Here is a 26,551-nt window from a genome sequence, read left to right as displayed (position 1 = left end):
TCACCTTCATGATCCTCTTCACGCTGGCATTCACCTGGCGGGAAAGTTGCAGCGGCTTCCCCGCTCAGACCAAAGTTAAAATTGCTGTCAGGGCCTGATAACATACACGGACCTTGATTAGCATATGTAAATTAGGACTCCGCTAGCTTAGCTGCCCATCCAAAAGCACCCAGGAATATTGGAACCGGCGGGATCCAGATGGCTTTCCGGCAGATAACCTCGGGCAGTTTGTGTGGGAGAGGTAAGGTTAAAATCCCTTCCTAAGTGGTGGGAAGTTGCCCCTCCTTCCAAGGCAACAAAGAAACAACACACATTTGGTGGAGCGTTCCACTTTGGTGGGTGAGTTAAACTGGTGGTATCAGGTTGGCCACCTACTGTACACCCTGTCTGATTGTTCTTTCTGCGATAGAAAAGAAAATCAGCCGAAGTGTATATTGAGGTTAAGTTTATCTGACAACATTTTTTCTGACAAAATGTCATTCATGTAAAATATATTTTGAGATAACTTATTTTAATAATTAACTATAGTAAAACAAAATAGTTGCAAAGGTACACACAGCCAAACTTTTAAATTATCTGAGCAAAACGCTTACATTATATTCACGTTAGATGTAATTTCAAACAAAGTAATGATGAATTTTATTTTGCTTCATGAAAAAGTTAATAAAATATATTTTATTTGACAGTTTAGATGTTATTAACTTATTTCAAGGTAATGTCAAGGTGATTGAATTGGTTGAAAGATAGCTATAAATGGATAAAAATAATTTCTTCAAGATTACTGTAAGGCCAATTTTACCTTAAACATTGCTTTCAGCTGGTTTCCAAGAAAATATACAATTCTTTTATCAATCAGTGTTGTCAGTCAAATGTACCAGCAGCCACTGGAGACCAAGGGAATTTTAACTTCACTTTAGATTTGCCATTAGCTCTGTCTCTATTGTCAGTAGACAGTTTTGATTTTACTTTGTAGCCTTCTTTAGCTTTGTGTCGCGTTTCATTAGACTGCCACACTAGCGAGGCAATTCAGCCCTTTAAGAAGATGATCATTGGAGGTCAACACTCTTGAATGTCACTCTCTCAACGGAAGACACAGCTGTCAAAATCCCAACATTTTTAAAGTCCTTGTGGGATGACTAGTTCTGTTCCAGTAATGACAGTTGCTCTGATTGTTGCAGGCACCGGTTGTAACATTGCGAAATCTATTAACTATAAAATTGACTGTGAGTCAGATTGTGATAATATCTGCTGCTTCATGCAAACACCGCCGTTTACTGTGTGTCAAAATCAGTAACGAATTTCAATGGCATTATTCAGGAGATCTGTGCATAGTTACATCATTTTCTAAAGCCAAAGAACAGCTGTGAAAGAGGCAAACATCACCTGATGGAGGATAGAACAGCAACTGAACCACTTTTCATGCTGAAGCTTGCTAGCAGACACAGACTATGGCCCTGATTTTGCAGTGGGTAATGACGATGAACTGTCAGCATTTACCATCATTACACCTATGAAAATGACCACAACTTCAGTATTTAGCGCAGAAATCCTGAAGTTGCAGTCACTGCTCCAACACAGGCTGCGCTGTGGACCGTCCCTCCCCCCCAACCACCCCCATCATAGCCCGTAATCAGTGAAATCTGTGGAACTGATGAGAACTTGGGCTATTCTGTGCTAATTTCACTGTTAAATACCCCATTAAATGTTAAGCCTTGTTGGAATAGGTATAACTGGGGTTTGAACAGTGTATTGACTGCTAAACAACCATTCTGGCCCCAAAAAACTTATTTTTTATATCTCTGGAGTGTCAAATTTCTCCATTATGATAAAAAATACAACTTTTATAAAAACTTAAGTATTTGTTCATGATAATTCAGCTTGTACCTTATTCTGATGTGGAAGCTCCAATCTTTATTTTGCTCTCTGTAACATTTTTATAAAGTCTGGATCAAAGCTGCTTTTCATTTCCTGGTTTGCTGTCTGTGAGAATTCTTCAATGTGATTGGCAGCTTTGGCAGCTTGTTGACATCACTGCAGCCTTTCACTGGGAATTCCCATTACACAGCGCTACAACAATTACACATTGAGAAAGGCAAACTTCTTTCACATAGATCATGAGGTCTCTGTGGACAGCTTTCTTCAAGGCCAGTGACAGGCATTTTTGCTTCATTGCTGACTGAAAATTATGTGCCAATGAGTTTATATTTTTAAGGAGTGTGCACATATATGGTGAGTGAGTGGGGTGTTTTGAATTTAAAATACTCACACGTTTAGTGAACATATAAAAGTAATTGACTGCATGAGAATAGGACACTGACTCTGGCAAATAAAGTTACTGTAATTTGCTATGTGTCGAAATGTGTTGCAATGCATAGCATTTGTATTGTTGAGAAGACCATATACAGCCGGCCTATAATATTGCAGTGCTTCAAGTTTCAAAATAGAGCTCTCAATGTGGCAGCTCCTTTCTCCTGGCTGAACACACATCAACCTCATTGCTATCAGATCTGGGATGTCAGGCTTGTCAGCCGTGGTTCAGTGGGTAGCACCTTCACCTTTGCGTCCTAAGGTTATGGGTTCAAGTCCCACTCCAGAAACTTGAGTACAAAAATCTAGCTGACACTCCAGTGCAGTACAGAGGGAGCGCTGCACTGTTGGAGGTACTGTCTTTTGGATAAGACATTAAACTGAGGTCCCGATTGCTCTCTCAGGTGGACATAAGATCCCATGGCACTATTTCAAAGAAGAGTAGGGGAGTTATCCCCAGTGTCCTGGCCAATATTTATCCCTCAATCAACATAACAAAAAAACAGATTATCTGACCATTATCATATTGCTGTTTGTGGGAGCTTGCTGTACACAAATTGGCTTCTGCATTTCCTACATTGCAACAGTGACTACACTTCAAATAGGTACTTGATTGGCTGAAAAGCACTTTGGAACATTCGGTGGCCATGAAAGGTGCAATATAAATGCAAGTCTTTCTTTCGGAGGAGTTCAGGCAGTCCGGGGAGCATCAAGAGGCCTATAAAGGCCCAGCGCATTGGAGAGGCTACAGTTGGAGGAGTTCGGGCAGTTGGGGAAGTGTCGGGAGGCCTAGAAAGGCCCAGCACATCGGAGAGGTGGCAGTTGGAGGTGTTCAGGCAGTCGGGGGAGCGTCGTGAGGCCTATAAAGGCCCAGCGCGTCGGAGAGGCTATAGTCGGAGGAGTTCGGGCAGCATCGAGAGGCCTATAAAGGCCCAGCACGTCGGAAAGGCGGCAGTCAGAGGAGTTTGGGCAGTCCGGGGAGCGTCGAGAGGCCTATAAAGGCCAACTGGTGCAGTTGCAGCAGGGAGAGAAGGCAAAAAAGAAGTAGAAAGAAATCGAAAGGTGACGTCACAGCCAAGGGGGTAAGTGATTGGCTGGTAATTGGTGAGTAGTTTTTCTTTTTCTTTATCAGTAAGTAACATTTAGCATTGTTGTTGCCAAATTAAACTAATCTAAGGGTTAAGTCATGGCAGGAGAGCTCGGACACGTATTATGCTCCTCCTGTAGTATGTGGGAAGTCAGGGAGTGTCCCTTACGACTACGTGTGTGGGAAGTGCATCCGCCTGCAGCACCTGACAGACCGCGGCACTGGAGCTGTGGGTGGATTCACTCTGGAGCATCCACAATGCTGAGGATGATGTGAATAGCACATATGGCGAGTTGGTCTTACCGCAGGTAGAGGGTACACAGCCAGATAGGGAATGGGTGACCAACAGGAAGAGCAGTGCAAGGAAGGTAGTGCATGGGTCCCCCTGTGGTCAACCCCCTGCAAAACAGATACACCGCTTTGGGTAGTGTTGAGGGGGTGACTCAGCCGGGGAGGGCAGTAGCAGCCAAGTTCATGGCATAGTGAGTGGCTCTGCTGCACAGGAGGGCAGGAAAAAGAGTGGGAGAGCTATAGTGATAGGGGATTCGATTGTATTGGAAATAGATAGGCGTTTCTGCGGCCGCAACTGAGACTCCAGGATGGTAAGTTGCCTTCCTGGTGCAAGGGTCAAGGATGTCTCAGAGCGGCTGCAGGACATTGTGAAAAGGGAGGATGAACAGCCAGTTGTCGTGGTGCATATAGGTATCAACGATATCGGTAAAACATGGGATGAGGTCCTACAAGACAAATTTAGGGAGCTAGGAGCTAAATTAAAAAGCAGGACCTCAAAAGTAGTAATCTCAGGAGTGCTACCAGTGCCACATGCTAGTCAGAGTAGGAATCGCAGGATAGCTCAGATGAATATGTGGCTTGAGAAGTGGTGCAGAAGGGAGGGAATCAAATTCCTGGGACATTGGAACCGGTTCTGGGGGAGGTGGGACCAGTACAAAACGTACGGTCTGCACCTGGGCAGGACCGGAACCAATGTGCTAGGGGGAGTGTTTACTAGTACTGTTGGGGAGGAGTTAAACTAATATTGCCGGGTTTGGGAACCTATGCAGGGAGACAGAGGGAAATAAAATGGAGGCAGAAGCAAAAGATAGAAAGGAGAATAGTAAAGGTGGAGGGCAGAGAAACCCAAGGCAAAAAACAAAAAGGGCCACATTACAGCAAAATTCTAAAAGGGCAAAGTGTGTTAAAAAGACAAGCCTGAAGGCTTTGTGTCTCAATGCGAGGAGTATTCGGAATAAGGTGGACGAATTAACTGCGCAGATAGCAATTAATGGATATGATGTAATTGGCATCACGGATACATGGCTCCAGGGTGACCAAGTCTTGGAACTCAACATCCAGGGGTATTCAACATTTAGGAAGGATAGACAGAAAGGAAAAGGAGGCGGGTGGCATTGCTGGTTAAAGAGGAAATTAATGCAATAGTAAGGGGGACATTAGCTTGGATGATGTGGAATTGGTATGGGTGGAGCTGCGGAATACCAAAGGGCCGAAAACGCTAGTGGGAGTTGTGTACAGACCACCAAACATTAGTAGTGAGTTCGGGGACAGCATCAAACAAGAAATTAGGGATGTGTGCAATAATGGTACAGCAGTTACCATGGGCGACTTTAATCTACATATTGATTGGGCTAACCAAACTGGTAGCAATACAGTGGAGGAGGATTTCCTGGACTTTATTAGGGATGGTTTTCTAGACCAATATGTTGAGGAACCAACTGGAGAGCTGGGCATCCTAGACTAGGTGATGTGTAACGAGAAGGGATTAATTAACAATCTTGTTGTGCGAGGTCCCTTGGGGAAGAGTGACCATAATATGGTAGAATTCTTTATTAAGATGCAGAGTGACACAGTTAATTCAAAAACTAGGGTCCTGAACTTAAGGAAAGGTAACTTTGACGGTATGAGGCGTGAATTGGCTAGAATAGACTGGCAAATGATACTTAAAGGGTTGAAGGTGGATAGGCAATGGCAAACATTTAAAATTCACATGGATGAACTTCAACAATTGTACATCCCTGTCAGGGAAGGTGGTTCAACCGTGGCTAACAAGGGAAATTAAGAATAGTGTTAAATCCAAGGAAGAGGCAAATAAATTGGCCAGAAAAAGCAGCAAACCTGAGGACTGGGAGAAATTTAGAATTCAGCAGAGGAGGACGAAGGGTTTAATTAAGAGGGGGAAAATAGAGTACGAGAAGAAGCTTGCCAGGAACATAAAAACTGACTACAAAAGCTTCTATAGATATGTGAAGAGAAAAAGATTAGTGAAGACAAACGTAGGTCCCTTGCAGTCAGATTCAGGTGAATTTATAATGGGGAACAAAGAAATGGCAGACCAATTGAACAAATACTTTGGTTCTGTCTTCACGAAGGAAGACACAAATAACCTTCCAGATGTACTAGGGAACCGAGGGTCTAGTGAAAAGGAGAAACTGAAGGATATCCTTATTAGGCGGGAATTTGTGTTCGGGAAATTGATGGGATTGAAGGCCGATAAATCCCCGGGGCCTGATAGTCTGCATCCCAGAGTACTTAAGACAGTGGCCCTAGAAATAGTGGATGCATTGGTGAACATTTTCCAATAGTCCATCGACTCTGGATCAGTTCCTATGGACTGGAAGATAGCTAATATAACACCACATTTTAAAAAAAGAAGAGAGAAAGCGGGTAATTATAGATCGGTTAGCCTGACATCAGTAGTGGGGAAAGTGTTGGAATCAATCATTAAGGATGAAATAGCAGCACATTTGGAAAGCACTGACAGGATCGGTCCAAGTCAGCATCGATTTATGAAAGGGAAATCATGCTTGACGAATCTTCTGGAATTTTTTGAGGATGTAACTAGTAGAGTGGAAAAGGAAGAACCAGTGGATGTGGTGTATTTGGACTTTCAAAAGGCTTTTGACAAGGTCCCACACAAGAGATTGGTGTGTAAAATCAAAGCACAAGATATTGGGGGTAATGTACTGATGTGGATAGACAACTCATTGGCAGATGGGAAGCAGAGAGTCGGGATAAACGGGTCCTTTTCAGAATGGCAGGCAGTGACTAGTGGGGTGCCGCAGGGCTCAGTGCTGGGACCCCAGCTCTTTACAATATACATTAATGATTTAGAAAAAGGAATTGAGTGTAATATCTCCAAGTTTGCAGATGGCACTAAACTGGGTGGCGGTGTGAGCTGTGAGGAGGACGCTAAGAGGCTGCAGGGTGACTTGGACAGGTTAGGTGACTGGGCAAATGCATGGCAGATGCAGTATAATGTGGATAAATGCGAGGTTATCCACTTTGGGGGCAAAAACACGAAGGCAGAATATTATCTGAATGGCGGCAGATTAGGAAAAGGAGAGGTGCAACGAGACATGGGTGTCATGGTTCATCAATCATTGAAAGTTGCCATGCAGGTACAGCAGGCGGTGAAGAAGGCAAATGGTATGTTGGCCTTCATAGCTACGGGATTTGAGTATAGGAGCAGGGAGATCTTACTGCAGTTGTACACGGCCTTGGTGAGACCTCACCTGGAATATTGTGTTCAGTTTTGGTCTCCTAATCTGAGGAAGGACGTTCTTGCTATTGAAGGAGTGCAGCAAAGGTTCACTAGACTGATTCCAGGGATGGCTGGACTGACATATGAGGAGAGACTGGATCAACTAGGTCTTTATACACTGTAGTTTAGAAGGATGAGAGGGGATCTCATAGAAACGTATAAGATTCTGACGGGACTTGACAGGTTAGATACGGGAAGAATGTTCCCGATGTTGGGAAAGTCCAGAACCAGGGGACACAGTCTTAGGTTAAGAGGTAGGCCATTTAGGACTGAGATGAGGAGAAACTTTTTCACTCAGAGTTGTTAACCTGTGGAATTCCCTGCCGCAGAGATTTGTTGATGCCAGTTCATTGGATATATTCAAGAGGGAGTTTAATATGGCCTTTACGGCTAAAGGTATCAAGGGATATTGAGAGAAAGCAGGAAAGGGGTACTGAGAGAATGATCAGCCATGATCTTATTGAATGTTGGTGCAGACTCGAAGGGCCGAATGGCCTACTCTTGCACCTATTTTCTATTTTTCTATGTTTCAATGTTTCTTCTTTGTTGTATCACAAATAATGTTGACTGGGTTCTAGTCATATTGTATAAAAGAAACAAAAAGCTGCAAGTGCTGAAATTCTAGAAAAAAAAACATCAAATGCTGAAAATATACAGCAGATCAGTCAGCATCTGTGGAGAGAACAAATAAGTTAATGCTTTGGGTGTAACTCTTCCTTGGAACTGAAAAAATAGGTTAAAAAGAACAATCATTTGGATAGAATCAGAACGAAAGGAAGGGGAGACAGAAAAGAAAAGACAAGAGAGCATGGGACCGAAATTGATCATCTTTCCGCCCACTGCTGCCGACATTCCTCTGCAACATCCTCCCAGTGCCACTTTCAACATGGCCTGGAGTGGGCAAGAGGGGAGAGCCACCGGGATCTGCCTGCTGATGTCAGCGGACGGCCGAGTGGCGCAACTGACCTCCCGCCCTCCAAGCTCCCATATTGATGCGGGCGGGAGTCGCGCCTGAACGGGGGCGAACTGCTGGCTGGAGGCTGGTCTGCCCCCGGCGGCGGCACTTGGTCGGGTGGAGGCCTTGACCAAATTCGACCCCCATGTATCATTGCAGTGATCGGCCTTCTGCTTAAAAGTACAGCCAGAGATGGTTAAATGGCTGTGATTATCTTTACATCAGACGATGGAAGAAGCATTAAAGATTCTTTTTTAATTTCTTGAACAGATTACTGGTTCTTCCAGTGATAGATCCTCTTGTGTGTGTATGCATTTTTTTCTTTTGCTTTTCCCTCCCTTTTGTTTGGATTCTATTTGAATGCTTGTTCATTCTTCATTTTTTTCCATTTCTATGAAGGCTTACGTCAAAAATGTTAACTTGTCTATTCTTGCCACACATGCAGACTGAACTCTAGTGTGTTTGAAGCATTTTTGGCATTTGTTCCATTTATATTGTGTTAAGTTTTTCTGTTTATACTGGAGCTGATAAAAGTGGACTTAGACCTTTCACTTTGAGAGGATGGGGGAACTTTAACCCCAAAAAACTGGTGGGTTGGAGTTGGGTGGAAGGTCCCTCTCCTCCTCCCCCCCACTACTGGTTTTGACAGAGGCAGGACAGGGGGTAGACAGCCAACCCACTTGCAGGAGGCAGGTCATCCATCTAAATATTATAATGAGGCTGGCATGCCTCATGGTGATTTACCATTACAAATTTAACTCGGGCTGGTCGAGTTTCCCGGGCCTCATGGAAACCGCCAGCTAAAGGAAGGTGAGGACTGCTGGATCCAGGAAGTAAGTGCCTTTACACTTACCTCCTGGATCAAGTGTCCCTCCCTCACCCACCCACCGCAATCAGACAGCCCCTCAAGCTCTCCAATCTCTACCCCATGGCCTCTGATCCCCCTCACGAGGTTTCCCATCTCCCAACCGACCTCCCCACTCCAGGACCCCAATCCCCCTCCCTCCACCACCACAAGGTCTCCGATCACCTGAACCTTATCCCCCGCGAGACCTCTGATCTCCCCCTGACCTCCCCTCCCCGAGGCCTCTGATCACCTTCCTGGGCTTCCCCCATCCAGCCCCAATGCTTCTGTGGCCCCCAACCACAACCCCCTCCTCTCTTTGCTCTTCCAGCCTCCCCCCTCCACCACTGATGCTCCTCTGGCCCCCGATCGTTATCCAACTCCTGAACACGCCCCCTCCCCGATGCTCTTCCCATCTAGCTGCAGGCGAGAATCGGTGCTTTGAAATGCTAATCAGGCCCTGCTGTTAAATTGGCAGGTCCTGCAGGAAACCCATTCTCTCAAGTTTCCTGACCACTTTCTCGCCCTACCCCTCCTGACCCGCCTCCTGATTAAATGAAATGGAATATTAGCCTATAAATTACTGTCAGCCACATTATCATTTAAAACTTGAATGCTTTTGTAATACATTCCTCTCTCCACTATTGTAATTAAGGTCTTAACCCATTTAACATACACAAGTTAATGTTTCTAAAAATAGCAAACAACAACTTGTATTTATATAGTGCCTTTAACGTAGTGAAACATCCCAAGGTGCTTCACAGGAGTGTTATAAGACAAAAAAAATTTAACACCAAGCCACATTAGAAGAAATTACGTCAGAAGAAGTAGGTTTTAAGGAGCGTCTTAAAAGAGGAAAGAGAGGTGGAGAGTTTTAGGGAGGGAGTTCCAGAGTTTAGGGCCCAGGCAGCTGAAGGCACGGCCACCGATGGTTGAGTAGTTATAGTTAGGAATACTACAAAGGGAAGAATTTGAGGAGCGCAGATATCTCAGGGGGCTGTGAGGCTGAAAGAGATTACAGAGATACGGAGGAGCGAGGCCATGGAGGGATTTGTAAACAAAGATGAAAATTTTGAAATTGAGGCATTATTTAACCGGGAGCCAATCTAGGTCAGCGAGCTCATGGGTGAAATGGACGGTGCGAGTTATGACACGGGTTGCCGAGTTTTGGATGACCACAGGGCCGACATTTCCCCTTCCTTAAGGTCCATTACCGCCTCCAAGAGGCAGTGATGGAGCAGATAGGCCTCACCGATCGGGGGCAGAAAGATGGGCCGACCCATCCAAAAGTGTCCCCGGACCGTGAGTATCAGGAACGGCTTTCCGCGCCACCCATGCTGCCGTCCCATCAGGCACACGCTGACCCCCTTCCGACCGGCAGCGACTCCTTTTTGCCCCACGGGAAATTGCCCCGCGGAAATTTTCCCCGTGGGAGCGGAGCCGGCGCTGGTTGGTACCACTCACAGGTTTCCCCTACGGGAAGCTGTGTGTGCCTGGGCAGCACGTCCACTGTTAAAGGGGAGGGCACACTGCCGCGGACGCCACTTTATTTTATTTGTTGGCCAACTCTGAGGTCGGTCCGACAATAATGGCCACGGTTTCGGCCGGGCCGCCAACAGGCAGCCCAGCACCCTCTCTTGGGTGCCAGGCTGCTGGCCCAGGTGAAACCCTCCCTGGTGGCTCAGTGAGCCAAACTAAACTCAATGCAGAGGTCACAGCAGCCCTCCCCTTTAACTGAAATGGAGGGATGTTGTGACGCAACAGGGATGTTGTGGCACGTCCGCATCGCGCTGACTTAATCAGCATGGTGCTGATCTCTCGGAGCAACAGCTAACCTGATCCAATGCCCCGCTGATGACCCGACATCCGCCCCGACCAAAAAAAAAATACCAAGACCTGAATATCGCTCGATTCTTCACCCCGTGGATTGGGGCGGAGAAAAATCTTCACAAATGCTGAGTGCGCCTATTCTAATGGATAAGTGTTTCAGCAGCAGATGGGCTGAGGCAGGGACGGAGATGGGCAATGTTACGGAGGTGGAAATAGGCAGCTTTAATTATGTCGCGGATATGTGGCCGGTAGCTCAGTTCCGGTTCAAATATGACACCTTGGTTGCGAACAGTCTGGTTGAGCCTCAGACAGATGCTAGGGAGAGGGATGAAGTCGGTAGCGAGGGAACGCCGTTTGTGGCGGGGTCCAAACACAGTGGCTCTGGTCTTCCCAATATATAATTGGAGAAAATTTCTGCTTATTCAATACAGGATGTCGGACAAGCAGTCTGACAATTTAGTGACTATGGAGGGATCGAGAGAAGTGGTGGTGAGGTAGAGCTGGGTGTCGTCAGCGTACATATGGAAACTGATGCCGTGTTTTTGGATGATGTCGCCAAGGGGTAGCATATAGATGGGAAATAGGAGGGGAACAAGGATAGATCCTTGGAGGATACCAGAGGCAATGATGCGGGAGTGGGAAGAGAAGCCATTGCAGGGATTTACAGGCTATGATTAGATCTATAAGAATGGAACCAGGGGAGTGCAGTCCCACCCAGCTGGACAATGGTGGTGAGGCGTTGAAGGAGGGTGGAGTGGTCAACTATATCAAAGGCTGCAGACAGGTCAAAAAGGATGAGGAGGGATTAGTTTACCTTTATCACAGTTAAAAAGGATGAACAGAAGAATTTGATTCAAATATTTTTATGTACAATGTATTCTTATTTAGTGCAGGATTTATACTGAAAGCAGGGTGACATTCGTACCAAAGTTTCTAGTCAAGTAGCAGCTTAGGACCTCGCCTTACTTGAGTTTGTCATTGATCTAGTATTAAATTTACAGCTATTATTTTCGCACCTTATTCTTGTTACAGCCTAATTTTTCAAACCTCTCCACCCCCAAACACTAACAACAATAAGATCTCCTTTGCAAGAATAGATTACCTAAAAGGGGGATTCTGTGGTTTAATATTCTCTCATGGAGATCTGCTGTTTCAGAATTAAACTGGGAACAGACATACTTAGGTGACATCTACAAGAGGTATTTCAGAGAAGTGCAGGATCAGAAAATGACATTATTGGCTGACTAGGAAGAGGATTTTTAGATACAGAATTTAAAAAATACTGAATAAAAGGGGAGCGATGTTCAATGTGAAATCAGGGGGAAGAATTTCTGAAGTGTGTTCAGGAGAACTTTTTAATCAGTACATTTCCAGCCCAATGAGGAAGGAGGCATTGCTGGATCTGGTTCTGGGGAATGAGGTGGGTCAAGTAGAGCCAGGGGAAGAAATTGGGGTCATTTGCGCCTCTCGGGGGACAGGGGGCGCTAACAGGGTGTAAACGACTCATTTTGGTGGGAGTTTAGCGGCGGAGCAAGAGTGTGCTCCCCAATCCCCTGGGCCCAGAGATTGTGACATCATCACCGTGTGCAGTGCCCCAGATTCTAAATTGTGTATTGTCCCCCTGAAGCTGCGCGGGGCAATGACCGGCCACTAGCGGGGCGCAAGTTAAAGGGGAGGTGTTCCTTTTCTTTCCCATACCACTGCCGATTTGAATTCGGGGTCTGTGCCACAGTCGCTCAGCTCGGCACTCTGAGTGCCGTGCTGATCGCATGGCACCTCCGTAGGCATGGCATCCAGGTAGGACACTTTTTATTATGCAGAGTATGCAACTTGTGCCCTTCTCTTTAATTCAGGGAAGAGCCCCTCGTATGCGGCAGTGCTACGCAGCCCAGTGTGTAGCGCTATTGAGCCATGCACCCGCTCCCGAGCCATGTACCCCAGAAAGGAAGTGGAGCGCTTAATTTAGCACTCACCTCACGAATGTTACTGCCCCCAAACAAGACCTCCCAAATTTCTAGACCCAAGTGTCAGTGGGGAACAGTGATCACAGTATCATAAGGTTTAGATAAGCTATGGAAAAGGACAGGGAGCAATCTAGAGTTAATAATTGGAGGAAAGCCAATTTCATTGGATTGAGAATGGATCTGACCTAGGTAAATTGGAATCAAAGATTTCCAGGCTAAACTGTACTCGAACAATGGGCTGCCTTTAAAGGAGAAGATGGTTCGAGTACCGTAAAGGTACATTCGCACAAGGGGGGAAGGTAGGTCAAACAAAGCCAGAGCTCCGTGGATGACGAAAGAGATCGAGAGTAGGATGAAGCTGAAAAAAGGGGCATATGTCAGATGTCAGGTTGCAACTACAAATGAGAACCAGGCTGAATATAGAAAGTTCAGAGGAGAAGTGAAAAAGGAAATAAGAGGGGCAAAGAGAGAGTATACATTGGTAGCTAACATAAAAGAGAATCCAAAAGTCTTCTATAGGCATATGAATTGTAAACGGGTAGTAAGAGTAGGGGTGGGGCCAATTAGGGACCAAAATGGTGATTACGCATGTGTCAGAGGGTGTGGTTGAGATACTAAATGAGTACTTTGCATCTGTCTTTACCAAGGAAGTAGATGCTGCTAATGTCAAAGTGAAAGAGGAGGCAGTTGAGATACTGGATGGAATAAAAATTGATCAGGAGGAGGTACTAGAAAAGCTGGCTGTACTTAAATTAGATAAGTCCCCAGGACCAGATGGGATACATCCTAGGATGCTGAAGGAAGTAAAAGTGGAAATTGCGGAGGTACTGACCATAATCTTCCAATCCTCTTTGGATACGGGGCTGGTGCTACAGGACTAGAGAATTCTAAATGTTATACTCTTGTTCAAAAAAAGGAAGTAAGGATAAACCCAGCAACTACAGGCCAGTCAGTTTAACCTCGGTAGTGGGGAAGCTTTTAGAAACGATAATCAGGGACAAAATTAATAGTCACTCGGACAAGTGTGGATTAATTAAGGAAAGTCAGCATGGATTTGTTAAAGACAAATTATGTTTAACTAACTTGATCGAGTTTATTGATGAGGTAACTGAGAGGGTTGATGAGGGCAATGCAGTTGATATGGTGTACATGGACTTCCAAAAGATGTTTGATAAAGTGGCACATAGGCTTTCCAGCAAAGTTGAAACCCATGGAATAAGATGGACAGTCGCAGCATGGATACGAAATTGGCTAAGTAATAGGAAACAGAGAGTAATGGTGAACAGATGTTTTTCAAACTGGAGGAAGGTATACAGTGGTGTTCCCCAGGGGTCGGTACTAGGACCATTGCTTTTCTTGATATATATTAAGGACTTAGACTTGGGTGTACAGAGCACAATTTCAAAATTTGCATATGACACAAAACTTGGAAGGATAATGAACAGTGAGGAGGATAGTGTTAGACTTCAAGAAGACATAGACAGGCTGGTGGAATGGGCGGACACGTGGCAGATGAAATTTAATGCGGAAAAATGTGAAGTGATACATTTTGGTAGAACGAGGAGAGACAATATAAATTAAAGGCAGAAAAGTAGCAAATGGGATTCAATCCGGAGACGTGTGCAGTAATGCATTTGGGGAGGGCAAACAAGGAAACGGCATACACAATAAATGGTTGGATACTGAGAAGTATGTAGGAACAGAGGAACCTTGGAGTACATGTCCACAGATCCCTGAAGGTAGCTGAACAGGTAGATAAGGCTATTAAGAAGTCATGCAGGATACTTTCCTTTATTAGCCAAGGCATAGAGTATAAGAGCAGGGCGGTTATGCTTGAACTGTATAAATCACTAGTTAACCCATAGCTTCAATACTGAGTATAGTTCTGGTCACCATCTTACAGGAAGGATATAATTGTACTAAAGAGGGTGCACCGGAGATGTACGAGGATTTTGCCAGGAATGGAGGATTTTAGCTATGAGGAAATGTTATGTAGGCTGGGGTTGTTTTCTTTGGAACAGAGGAGGTTGAGGGGAGATTTAATTGTGGTGTATAAAATTATGAGGGCCTAGATAGAGTGGATAGGAAGGATATATTTCCCTTAGCAGAGAGGTCAATAACCAGGGGATAGATTTAAAGTAATTGGTAGAAGGATTTGAGGGGAGTTGAGAAATGTTTTCACCCAGAGGTTGATGGGGGTCTGGAACACATTGCTTGGAAGAGTGGTAGAGGCAGAAACCCTCACCGCCTTTAAAAAGTACTTGGATACGTACTTGAAGGCCACGATTTTCCCTATCGGGTCGGGAACGAGGCAGGCGACTTCGGGTGCAGACTGGAAGATCACTCCCGTCTTCATCCACTCTCTCCAAGAGATCTTACATTGATGGCGCTTGTTAAGCCTGTCCTGTGAGGTTCCCGGCCAATTAAAAGGAAGTGGGTCTGATGATGTCATTTGATGACACATCATCATCCGGTTTCCTTAAAGCAACCATGGCCACGTTGATTTTGACAGTTGTGCTATCAGTGTTCTGCAGCATTGAGGTGCTGCAAACACTGACAAGCACAGCACAAAAGTGCACAGCTGCACCCAGGCTCTCCGAGCACTCCCTCCAGATGCTTATGGAGGAAGTCCCAACATGCAGGGAGGTCCTCTTCCCTTCCAATGGATGGAAGAGACCTCGCCAGGAAACAAACACAGCCTGTTGCATATTGCACAGAAGGGCACAAGCAGAGATGTCGTCAGGAGGACCTGGGTGCAGTGGCGCAAACCTTTTAATGAGCTCAGTAGATCACAAAATGTTATTACAAAGCCGCACTGAACCTCATCCTGCTGTGCCACTCATCACATCTCCATCACTCTGTCTTCCTTAGCCGACTCGAGCACATCCTTACTCACACCAACTTACCTTGCACCTCCGCTCATCCCTCTCTCTCTCTATCTACATTATCACATCCCCATCTCACCAGCCACCCCTCACATGCACCTTCATCCTTGTCCAATCATACCAATTAACAACACACAAGGGTGGGCACTTGGGTGTTTTCACCAATGTTCATGTAGAGTTTCTGCTAATGTGGTGTCAAACATTGAAATCTTTATTTTCAATACTTTGCGATCTTGAACAGATTTGTGTGCACCTTTGGAAGTGGCTTAGTGAGTTGCAGTGAATGGTGATGAGTGTGAAGGAAATGGCTTGGGCATTGCAGGGATGCTTTATGGTGCTGGTGTGGGGTGCTGCCAACCTGGTGCATCATGTGGCAGCCAGGGTGTACAGCATGGGCTGGATTTTCGACTTTACCGTTTTTGCGGCGAAAGCAGAGGCGGGGCGGGAAACTTACTGCCTGATTAACGTTTGCACTTTGTGGAGCAACTTTCGTCATTTGGGCCTTGTGCGGCGCAAAGGTAGGCGTCGTACTTCTTTCGCAGTGCAAAAACGGGAACTTTAGTGCGTGGCCAGGAGCGCTCTGAGAGAGGCCTTGGAAGGGAGAAAAAAATATTCACAAAAACTTTCAAAAATCATTGGTAACATCCTTACCACACAAATCGCTGCAAAAATATCAAAGAATAAACACTGGAACTTTTACCGTTTTTACAGTTTATCCAACTCACTGCTGCCGGCAGGGCTGGACCGCTGTGTTTTCCCTGGCGGTCATCACGGGACGCGTTTCGCGGTGTACGGGTCGAGTGATTGACGAAACTTCTGCCGGTGTCGCAATGTGAGCCATTGCACACTCCGTGCAGCTCTCCCCGGCAGTGCTTGTAAGCGCCACTGCAAAAACCAACCTGGACGCAAAACAGCAGACCTCCCCATTTTTTGCCATTGAAGGTCAACGCCCAGCGAAAACCCGGTCGCAAACGACCTGAAAATCCAGCCCCATCAAGTGAAGTCAATCTGGTGAGGGTGAGGCCATCCCGGCCTGCTGGGCAGCAATGTGGTCGGGTGCTGATGTCCTGTGTCCTGTGCAGCATCAGGTGATTGCGGAGAAGGTTGGTGTTGGTGCTGCTGGTGTGCCTGGTTTTGCTGGTGTGCCTGGTGATGTTGGTACTGGGGCTGATCGTGGTGAGATTCTGAGGACCAAGGTAAGATTCTTTCAAGGTCTGCTGGAATAGATGGCAGCTGAAGTTGAGGTGACAGAAGCGATCTGTCAATGGTGAGAGAGGTTGCTGCAAGGAAGTGATACTGGATAGGCAGTTCACTACAAATACATCAAACCTCCATAAAGCTGAAAAGTGTATTTCAAATCCTGAAGGCTCCAGCTTCTAAGATTGGAAAGTGAACAGCTGTGAAATGGCAGCTTTTATACCACTTTTGCAGCTGTCAACTATTCACAGCAATGGAGAGTCATTGATGCTCCGAGTGCTGTCCTACAGGGGTCGAGCGCTAGTCATAAACCAGCTGGTGGCCGCTATGCTGTGGTACCGGCTGGTCACTTTGACCCCCTCCCCCTGCGTTTGTCGCCAAGATACAGAAGAAGCTGGTGGACTTCTTCTGGAACAACAGGAAGCACTGGGGCTCTGCCGCGGTCTTGAGTCTCCCGCTTAGGGAGGGCGGTCAGTCGTTGGTGTGTGTCAGCACCCAGCTAGTGACTTTTCATCTTCAGACCCTGCAGAGATACCTTTACGTTGAGCCCCCTCCGAGGTGGCGTGCGCTGGCGACATATTTCTTCCGCCAGCAGCACAGCCTCAACTATGACACGCAGCTCTTGTTTGTGAGCCTGGGGGACGTCAGGACCGCCGTCCGGGGGCGGCCTGTCTTTTACCAGGAACTCATCAGGGTCTGGAACAAAGTCTCCACCAAGCACAGCTCTCCACCGGCTGGAGTGGCGACTGTCCTGCAGGAGTCGCTGCTCGGGAATCTGTACCTCCACGACCGAGGTTTCAGGTGGCAGTCGGATGAGAGGGCTGTGGCTGGTGAGGTGACTAGGGTCAGGGACCTGCTCGATGGCGGAGGAACGGGCTGGATGGCGCCAGACACGCTGGCGCGGCGCCTAAATTCGTCCGCCCTGCGGCCGATGCCATCGAGTCGCTAAAAACAGCTTTGGGCCCTGAGTCCGTTAGGTGTATCGAGGAGGCTCAAGCACATGGGGAGATCCCATCTGAACTGACCCCCGTCCGGACGGAATTCTTCATCGGCGCCAAACCCCGGAACCTCCCTCGGGAGCCGGTGCCTCACAACTTGAGCCGCCTTAGGGAAATCCCCTCTGTGCCTTTCAGTTCTGCACGGAGGGGTTTCCTGTACGGGCTGCTCCTGCACACTCTCAACCTTGCCATCCTCATCTGCCGTCCGGACACGCCATGTTGTACCATCTTGCCATCCAGAGGAGGCAGAGGTCCCCGATGGAGTGCACTCTACGCGGGAGTCCTCCCACTATTTATCGGGGACTTGGCCTGGAGGGTGGTGCATGGAGCAGTCCCGTGCAATAAATTTTTAAGTCGATTCACGGGCTCCCAGGCCGCCTGCAATTTCTGCTGTCTGGAAGAGTCCGTGTTCCACGTTTTTATTGAATGTATGAGGTTGCAGCCCCTGTTCCATTATTTAAAGGGGCTGCTCCTCAATTTCTGGTTGCACTTCAGTCCCACACTCCTGATCTTTGGGCACCCTGTGCGGAGGGGAGCGGGCAGGTCCAAAGGCATCCTTGTAGGACTGCTCCTGGGCATGGCCAATGGTGCCATCAGCCGGTCCAGGCAGTGGGCAGTCGAGGGGGTCGTTCAGCCCGACTGCCTGCCTCTCTTCCGCGCCTACATCCGAGCCAGGGTGTCCCTAGAGATGGAGCACGCGGTGTCCACCAGTACGCTCGCGGCCTTCCGCGAGAGGTGGGCGCCGGAGGGACTGGAGTGCATCGTTGCCCCCGGCAACCAAATTTTAATTTAATTTTATATGTTTTAAAGTTTAATTTGTTTTAATTGCCGGTTTTAGTGTCCCCCCTCCCCTTTTATAGGGGGCACTTGTAAAATATATGGTTTTAATGCCCCCCCCAAAAAAAAATCACAAAGAAACCCCCAAAAAAGCAAAAAACATTAAAAAAAAATAAAGGGGCATTAAAAGTGTCTGGAGTGTCCACCAGATCGGGGGGCACTTGATCTAATGTTTATTTTGTTCCCCCTCCCCGAAAAGAGTTGGAGAGTCATTGAGAACCCAACACACTTAACTGACGTGATCTCCGAGTACCGGGATCCTTGTAAAACAGCTGGAAAACTTTAAGTACCTGGTAAAATGCTTTATAAATACCTTTTAAATAAGCTATTAACGATTTGAATTGGCTCCCCCACCGCTTGGTGCCGGGTCTGTGAAGCGCCCGCAGACCCTTCACTTGGGAGCTGACATGGAGGCGGGCTGAAAGCGGACTTCCGTCCCACTGTCAATCACGGCCATTTTGACAGCGGGCCTGCCTCCAAACTCGCACTCGTAGCACCAGTAAAATTCCAGTCGAAGTGTCGTAATCTACAAGGCTATAGATCAAGAACTAGAAAGTGGGATTAAGCTAGATAGCTCTTTTTTGGCCACCGCAGACACGATGGGCCTAATGACCTGCTTCTGTGCTGTAAAGTTCTATGATTCTGCCCACAGCATACTGTAGTCTCAGTGATAACATCCATATTTACATATTCACAGGAGTAAAATTTCACTGTCACTCCAGGGAAATTCCCGACAAAATATTTGTTATGAGGTTTCGGACACTACTTTTAGTGGGAACAAGTGAGTGTATCAACATCTTCCTTTACAATAGTTCAGATTACTTACATTTCAAATGAATTCAGTTGAAAAGAAACGATAGAAACATTACCTGGGTTGTGCCATTACCTAATACCTACACTATCAGATTTATAGTCATTCGGGATGATTTTGAAGCCTCCTGCCAAGTGGACACGGGGCAGTTGCACCCCAAAAATGGTGATGAATGATTTAATGCCCAGTCCCGCCGATAGTGTGACCATCCCTATTCTTCCCAGGGCCTATTACTAAGCAGCCAGAGCACCCGCCTAGTCAGATGTCAGGTGGTAGGCCTTTATAATAGCTCCACTAAAGAAACCTGAGCCGTTGCTGCACCAGGTCCCTCCCCCTCCCGAGAATAGAGGCACTGGCCCAGAGCTAATGGGCTGCCCTGGGGCAATGGTTTTCAGTCCGCTGGTTCAATGACAACAAGCCCTGGCCCCAAAAATGGATGAGATCTCCTGTTGAGACAATTGGGAACATTTAAGGGAAGCATCCTATACAAAATATTTGCTCTGGTCTGTTGATCCAAACATGAAACATGGAACCAAGAGGCAACACTAAGTGCACAGAGATCGCTTGATAGCACTTATTGATATGGAAATTCAGATCAACACAGTTCCCCTTTAAATAGGCACCATCTTTATGAAATTGTTTTTTGTCAAACTGTTATTTGTTCCTTCTCAGGCATTCAATACAATGGCAGAAATCACATCAAAATGCTTTGTCCCGTCACTTGGGTGTGACATCACGTCTAAATGACAGACATCTCGGATTACTTTTCCGCCTTCACAAACAAAAAACATTGCCAGACAATTTTTCATGAGTACTGTGCCCCTTTCTTTATCAGGACACTTGCCCTCTGTCTGTACTCCAGTACTTGAGTGCTGCCTTTAGTTTCTGTGGGTTTGGGTTGGTTCAGAGAAATATTTGAAGCTAGCTGATATGGAGAGGAAGTGAATCATCCTCATCTGGCAGGTAGGTAGCAATCCAATTCCCATGAGACTCATTGGTAAATTAGTAACAGTTAAAACAGTTGTCAGGCCCTGTGTAATAAGAGATTTAAAGCGAGATGGTCTCAAAATTGATTTTAAGACTAGTATTCTTGTAATCTTAAAATTTGATCTTAGATTTAAGTCTGCAGAGTTTAGAAATCACTTGATATTAGCAGCCAAATGCTTAATAATTTTAAATGACAGTCCTCAGTCTGCTAATTTAACACAGATGTTGATTCATTTATTATTTTTAATGGGTTAATGCCTGTCAAAGTAGTGGACAGAGGAGCGAAGCCTGAAGTAGGCCCGGATTTTGGGATTTGGAGGATTAGGGTTTAAGATAGGGATTTATGCACCCCCTATTAATCTACCAAAATTCTCTGGACTCTGGAGAGGTACCAGCGGATTGGAAAGCAGCTAATGTAACGCCTGTTTAAAAAAGGGGGCAGACAAAAGGCAGGTAACTATAGGTCGGTTAGTTTAACATCTGTAGTGGGGAAAATGCTTGAAGCTATCATCAAGGAAGAAATAGCGCGACATCTAGATAGGAATACTGTAATCAAGCAGACGCAGCATGGATTCATGAAGGGGAAATCATGTTTAATTAATTTACTGGAATTCTTTGAGGATATAACGAGCATGGTGGATAGAGGTGTACCGATGGATGTGGTGTATTTAGATTTCCAAAAGGCATTCGATAAGGTGCCACACAAAAGTTTACTGCAGAAGATAGAGGTATGCGGACGCAGAGGAAATGTATTAGCATGGATAGAGAATTGGCTGGCGAACAGAAAGCAGAGAGTCAGGATAAATGGGTCCTTTTCGGGTTGGAAATCGGTGGTTAATGGTGTGCCACAGGGATCGGTGCTGGGACCACAACTGTTTACAATATACATAGATGACCTGGAAGAGGGGACAGAGTGTAGTGTAACAAAATTTGCAGAAGATTAGTGGGAAAGCGGGTTGTGTAGAGGACACAGAGAGGCTGCAAAGAGATTTGGATAGGTTAAGTGAATGGGCTAAGGTTTGGCAAATGGAATACAATGTCGGAAAGTGTGAGGTCATCCACCTTGGAGAAAAAAAAACAGTAAAAGGGAATATTATTTGAATGGAGAGAAATTACAACATGCTGAGGTGCAGAGGGACCTGGGGTCCTTGTGCATGAAACTCTTTTGGAGTTCACCTGCAAAAACATAAAACATTAAACGGTGCCACCCGACCTGGGTGACACTCCAGACATTTACAAGGCCCTTTTTTTTTTCCCCCCTTTTTTTGGTTTTTTTTTTTGTGTTTTTCTATTTTTGTTTTTTTTTTGGGCACTAAAATCACAATTTTCCCCAGTGCCCCCTATAAAAGGGAAGGGGGACACTAAAAGCACCGGCAATGAAAACAAATTAAACTTTAAAACGTAAAATCAAATTAAAATTTGGTTGCCGGGCGTGATGATGCACTCCAGTCCCTCCGGTGCCCACCTCTCGCGGAAGGCCGCGAGCGTACCGGTGGACACCGCGTGCTCCATCTTCAAGGACACCCTGGACCGGATGTAAGAGCGGAAGAGAGGCAGGCAGTCAGGTTGAACGACCCCCTCGACCGCCCGCTGCCTGGACCGGCTGATGGCACCCTTGGCCGTGCCCAGGAGCAGTCCTACGAGGAGGCCCTCGGACCTACCCGCTCCCCTCCGCACAGGGTGCCCAAAGATCAGGAGAGTGGGACTGAAGTGCAGCCAGAATTTCAGGAGCAGCCCCTTCAAATAATGGAACAGGGGCTGCAACCTTGTGCACTCAATAAAAACATGGAAAACGGACTCCTCCAGACCGCAGAAATTGCAGGCGGCCTGGGAGTCCGTGAACCGGCTTAAAAATTTGTTGCACGGCACTGCTCCGTGCACCACCCTCCAGGCCAAGTCCCCGATGAATAGTGGGAGGACCCCTGCGTAGAGTGCCCTCCATCGGGGACCCCCGCCTCCTCCGGACGGCAAGATGGTACGCCATGGCGTGTCCGGACGGCCGGCGAGGATGGCAAAGTTGAGGGTGTGCAGGAGCAGCCCGTACAGGAAACCCCTCCGCGCGGAACTGAAAGGCACGGAGGGGATTTCCCCGAGGCGGCTCAAGTTGTGAGGCGCCGGCCCCCGAGGGAGGTTCCGGGGTTTGGCGCCGATGAGGAATTCCGTCCGGACGGGGGTCAGTTCGGACGGGATCTCCCCACGTGCTTGAGCCTCCTCGATGCACTTAACGGAGTCAGGGCCCAGAGCTGTTTTTAGCGACTCGATGGCATCGGCCGCGTGGCGGACGTTGGTCCTTGTGCATGAATCCCAAAAAGTTAGTTTGCAGGTGCAGCAGGTAATCAGGAAGGCGAATGGAATGTTGGCCTTCATTGCGAGAGGGATGGAGTACAAAAGCAGGGAGATCCTGCTGCAACTGTATAGGGTATTGGTAAGGCCGGACCTGGAGTACTGCATGCAGTTTTGGTCACCTTACTTAAGGAAGGATATACTGGCTTTGGAGGGGGTACAGAGACGATTCACAAGGCTGATTCCGGAGATGAGGGGGTTACTTTATGATGATAGATTGAGTAGACTGGGTCTTTACTCGTTGGAGTTCAGAAGGATGAGGGGTGATCTTATAGAAACATTTAAAATCATGAAAGGGATAGACAAGATAGAGGCAGAGAGGTTATTTCCACTGGTCGGGGAGACTAGAACTAGGGGGCACAGCCTCAAAATACGGGGGAGCCAATTTAAAACCGAGTTGAGAAGGAATTTCTTCTCCCAGAGGGTTGTGAATCTGTGGAATTCTCTGCCCAAGGAAGCAGTTGAGGCTAGCTCATTGAATGTATTCAAGTCACAGATAGATAGATTTTTAACCAAAAAGGGAATTAAGGGTTACGGGGAGAGGGCGGGTAAGTGAAGCTGAGTCCACGGCCAGATCAGCCATGATCTTATTGAATGGCGGAGCAGGCTCGAAGGGCTAGATGGCCTACTCCTGTTCCTAATTCTTATGTTCTTATGTTCTATTCGGGTCTGTTAGGGCTAGGAGGAGTTTAGACAGTGGGAGGAGGGAGGTTGAAGGTGGATAGTTGTCGGATGGCAAGGGTAAAGTTGATTTGGCAGGGGAGCTCCCTAGGGAACTGCCACTCTGGCGACCATCTTAAGTACCAAAAAATGAAACAGAGAAATGCTATATGAACAGTTTGGACCCGATATTTACTCAGGGCCATGAAGAGAGCGGGGAGAAGATTTCCAGACGGTTGGATGTCCTGCAGAAATGAACTGCAGGACGACTTTTACATTTTTTCAGCAGGTTTCCCACCTGATTGTCTGGCAGTAAAGCAGCTGAGGAGCGGATGCCAGTTAAGTAGGAGATTTTAGGGGTGGGGTTGGATCTGAGAGGGGGTGTAGTCGGTGATCACAAGAGAGTCGGAGATGGAGGTGTTGGGAGAAGTAGGATATTGGGAGGTAGTGGGAGATAGGAGATTAGGGGAGTAGGAGACCGTGCGGGGAGTCGGAGATGCAGAGAGTTGGGAGGGTGTATGACATCGTGGGGCGATTTGGACATGGGGTGGGGGGAGTAGGAGATCATGGGAGGGTTAAAATTCCTCCCATTAAATGTTCGTCTGCTAATATAAGCAACAGTAATTTCCATGCCTGAACGTTCTGTTAATAACTCTGGAATTATTTTCATGCTGTCCAGCATTTTTTGACCTCTTTCATTGATCTTTTTTTAGGAGCCCATTGACTTGAATACATTCAAATATTTAAGTAATATATGTAACTTGCAAAAAATAGTCAATTAAAAACTGGGATTTAATTCTATTTGATTACAATGATATTAATATCTACAATCTGCTAAATGACTAAGCTGAATATTAAAAAAATGCAGTTTCATTACACTTAAAAAGTAAGATAAAAAGAAGGAAAATGTAAAAGGGTACTCTTTGTTGAATTTAGAATAAGAAAGATAATTTATGTAGGAAATGGCACAATTGCACTAGTACTTGGAAATTAAAGTATACTAAAAACTAAAAAAAATTCTAAAGAATTTGATAGAGCGTGCCCTGCCCTGTTTGTTAGATTTTTTTCTTCATTCTTCAGCTCAAAAAAATGTTGTGCCGGAAGTGCGAATTGATTAAGAGGTATCTGGGACCTTGGTAAATGATGGGGCCAATGAGATTTAATAATAGAGAAACAGAGGAACGTCAGAAAAGGAAATAGAATGAATTGGAGTCAAATTAGATTCAGAAAGAGAAATAAAGAGAGGGAAAGAACGATTAGATTAAGAGAGAAAGAAAAAAGAGACAGAAAGGAAAAGCAAGAAAAACATAACATTATTTTCAATTTTAAAAACCTCTAAGAACAATTTACTACTGGCCGGAGAGAGACTTCACAGTTTCAGTTGTTCCCTCTCTGGGAGATTGCGTGGCATTGCAGGAATATAAATCTCATATTTAAAAGGGTCCTTACATCATTGAATACCAGCTCTTAAAGCTGAATTGCTTTCCGCACCGAAAAAAATGCTAAAAGTGCTTCTGCACTAACACAAATGACTCAGCAAGCCAGGTAAGGGGCATCCAGGGTCTCGCATGCAGCACTCCAGCTTTGTGCAGAGGGTGCTGCCTGTCCTGCTGAATATTTCCCGCATTTTCTGTCTTAGAGGTCTTACTGTACCATCCAAAGCCTTGCAAGTGTCCAGTAGAACTCCCTGTACTCCCTACATACTTAAAAACGTTTTTTCATATATTGCACCAAGCCACTACTTCAATAAAATAAAACAAAATCCAGTCCAAAAGCTTAAATGCAAACTTACCTGAAAGATGCGTGTGTCCCTTTAAAAAGTGCTGACAGTGTCTCTGTCAGTCTGCTGCACGCTCGCTTTTCAGAATGAGCTTAGGACCGAGGCTGAACTCAACGCTAAGGTCATGCTCTCTCCATTTACATCTCCAGGACCAGTGTTGCTATTGGCAGCGTTAAGGCCGTCACCAAAATGGCAGCTGCCGAGTCACATGCCAGAAAGGGGCGTTAGAGTGGCAGCTGCAATTTTTTGTCAGGATTCCAGTGCAAATGGGTGGCAATAAGTTGCCCAATTTATGGGCCACAATCTGCATTTTCTAATTTGAAATGCAACTTCAAGGAGTTTGGCACAAAAGAGCTGCTCAGATAAGAGCTGCGTGGATCTGTCTCCGTTAAGCTGAGCTAGGTTGAACATCTCAGTCCTTGATGCCAATCCTGGCAATAATATGCAAGTCAAAAATTCAGTATTGGCCAGGATCCAGTTGGCACTGAACAGTTAAGTTGTGTCCAGGTGCCACAGATCAGCAAACAGAACAAGAAGAATGCTATGCTTTCATTTCATTGAGAAGACAAGATTATTTTGCCTCCAGAGTATTGTTGCTCTTCAAATATCAAAATTTTAGCAGAACAGCAGTGTCTTAAAGAACATAGAACTATGGTTACATGTGCAAATCTGTTCTGTCAGAGAAGCAATATTTGTTTTTTTCCATGTTTATTTAAATTTTTTGGATGTCCATTATGTTGACAGATTTACTATATTAATTCAAATTGGTGTTCTTCCTGAATTTTGGAATGTTGCCGTAATAAGATTCTCTCTCTATTCTCTCCTGGGAACATTTGGTTGTTTGTGGAGTTGTAATTGTTTTCCTCTGCTCATCTAGGGTTAAAGCTCTCCATTCTTTCCAGTTTAGCTATCTCTATTCACTGTTCTCTCATCCATTCAATGCTTTAAAACATAATGGGGCAGATTTGCAACTTGCCGCTGTTATAGAATTTGATTTCAATGGAAATGAAAATCAGGACGTTTCTATTACGGGCGCCAGGTGCGCAATGCCAGATTTACGTCCAAGCAGCGTTGGAAATCTGCCCTAACCAATGTTATAGATGCTGGCTCACTGCAATCCTCTCTGGTTTTTTTTTGTTTGTTAGTATTGTGATTCAACTCGGCTTGTTTAATTTATGGTTTTATCATTCCTGGCAATTTGATTGACTTTAATTTGATAACTGTTTCCTTATGGTTTGTCTTCATTCATTTCAACTCAATGGCTATTTTACTAGTCATGGTATTATGAGAAAATTAATTACATTTGCTTGGATTGCAATTTAGCCGATTGTCTTGTTAGTTACATTTCATTGCAACTCTGATTTTTTCCCCTTATCATATTACTAGCAGTGGTTAGTGCGGTCCAGACTATTTATATTTGTTTCTTTCATTTCTAGCAAGCCAGTTTTTCTTTTCTTCTTTGTTTGGTCACCTGATTATCTACTTATAGTGAAGGAGGGGAAGGAAAGGG

At 45.9% G+C, this 26,551-nt stretch overlaps 1 protein-coding gene across 1 annotated transcript in view; it reads left to right on the top strand.

The window, feature by feature from the left end:
- The window catches only part of cfap299 (cilia and flagella associated protein 299), a 1,211,155-nt gene that overhangs the window by 1,115,690 nt on the left and 68,914 nt on the right, over positions 1 to 26,551 (top strand). The window lies entirely within an intron of this gene.

Source organism: Pristiophorus japonicus, chromosome 2 (genome assembly GCF_044704955.1).
Source record: "Pristiophorus japonicus isolate sPriJap1 chromosome 2, sPriJap1.hap1, whole genome shotgun sequence".
Taxonomy (NCBI): Eukaryota; Metazoa; Chordata; class Chondrichthyes; family Pristiophoridae; genus Pristiophorus; species Pristiophorus japonicus.
Note: the sequence above shows the minus strand (reverse complement) of the source record. Positions and strands in the feature narration are given on the sequence as shown.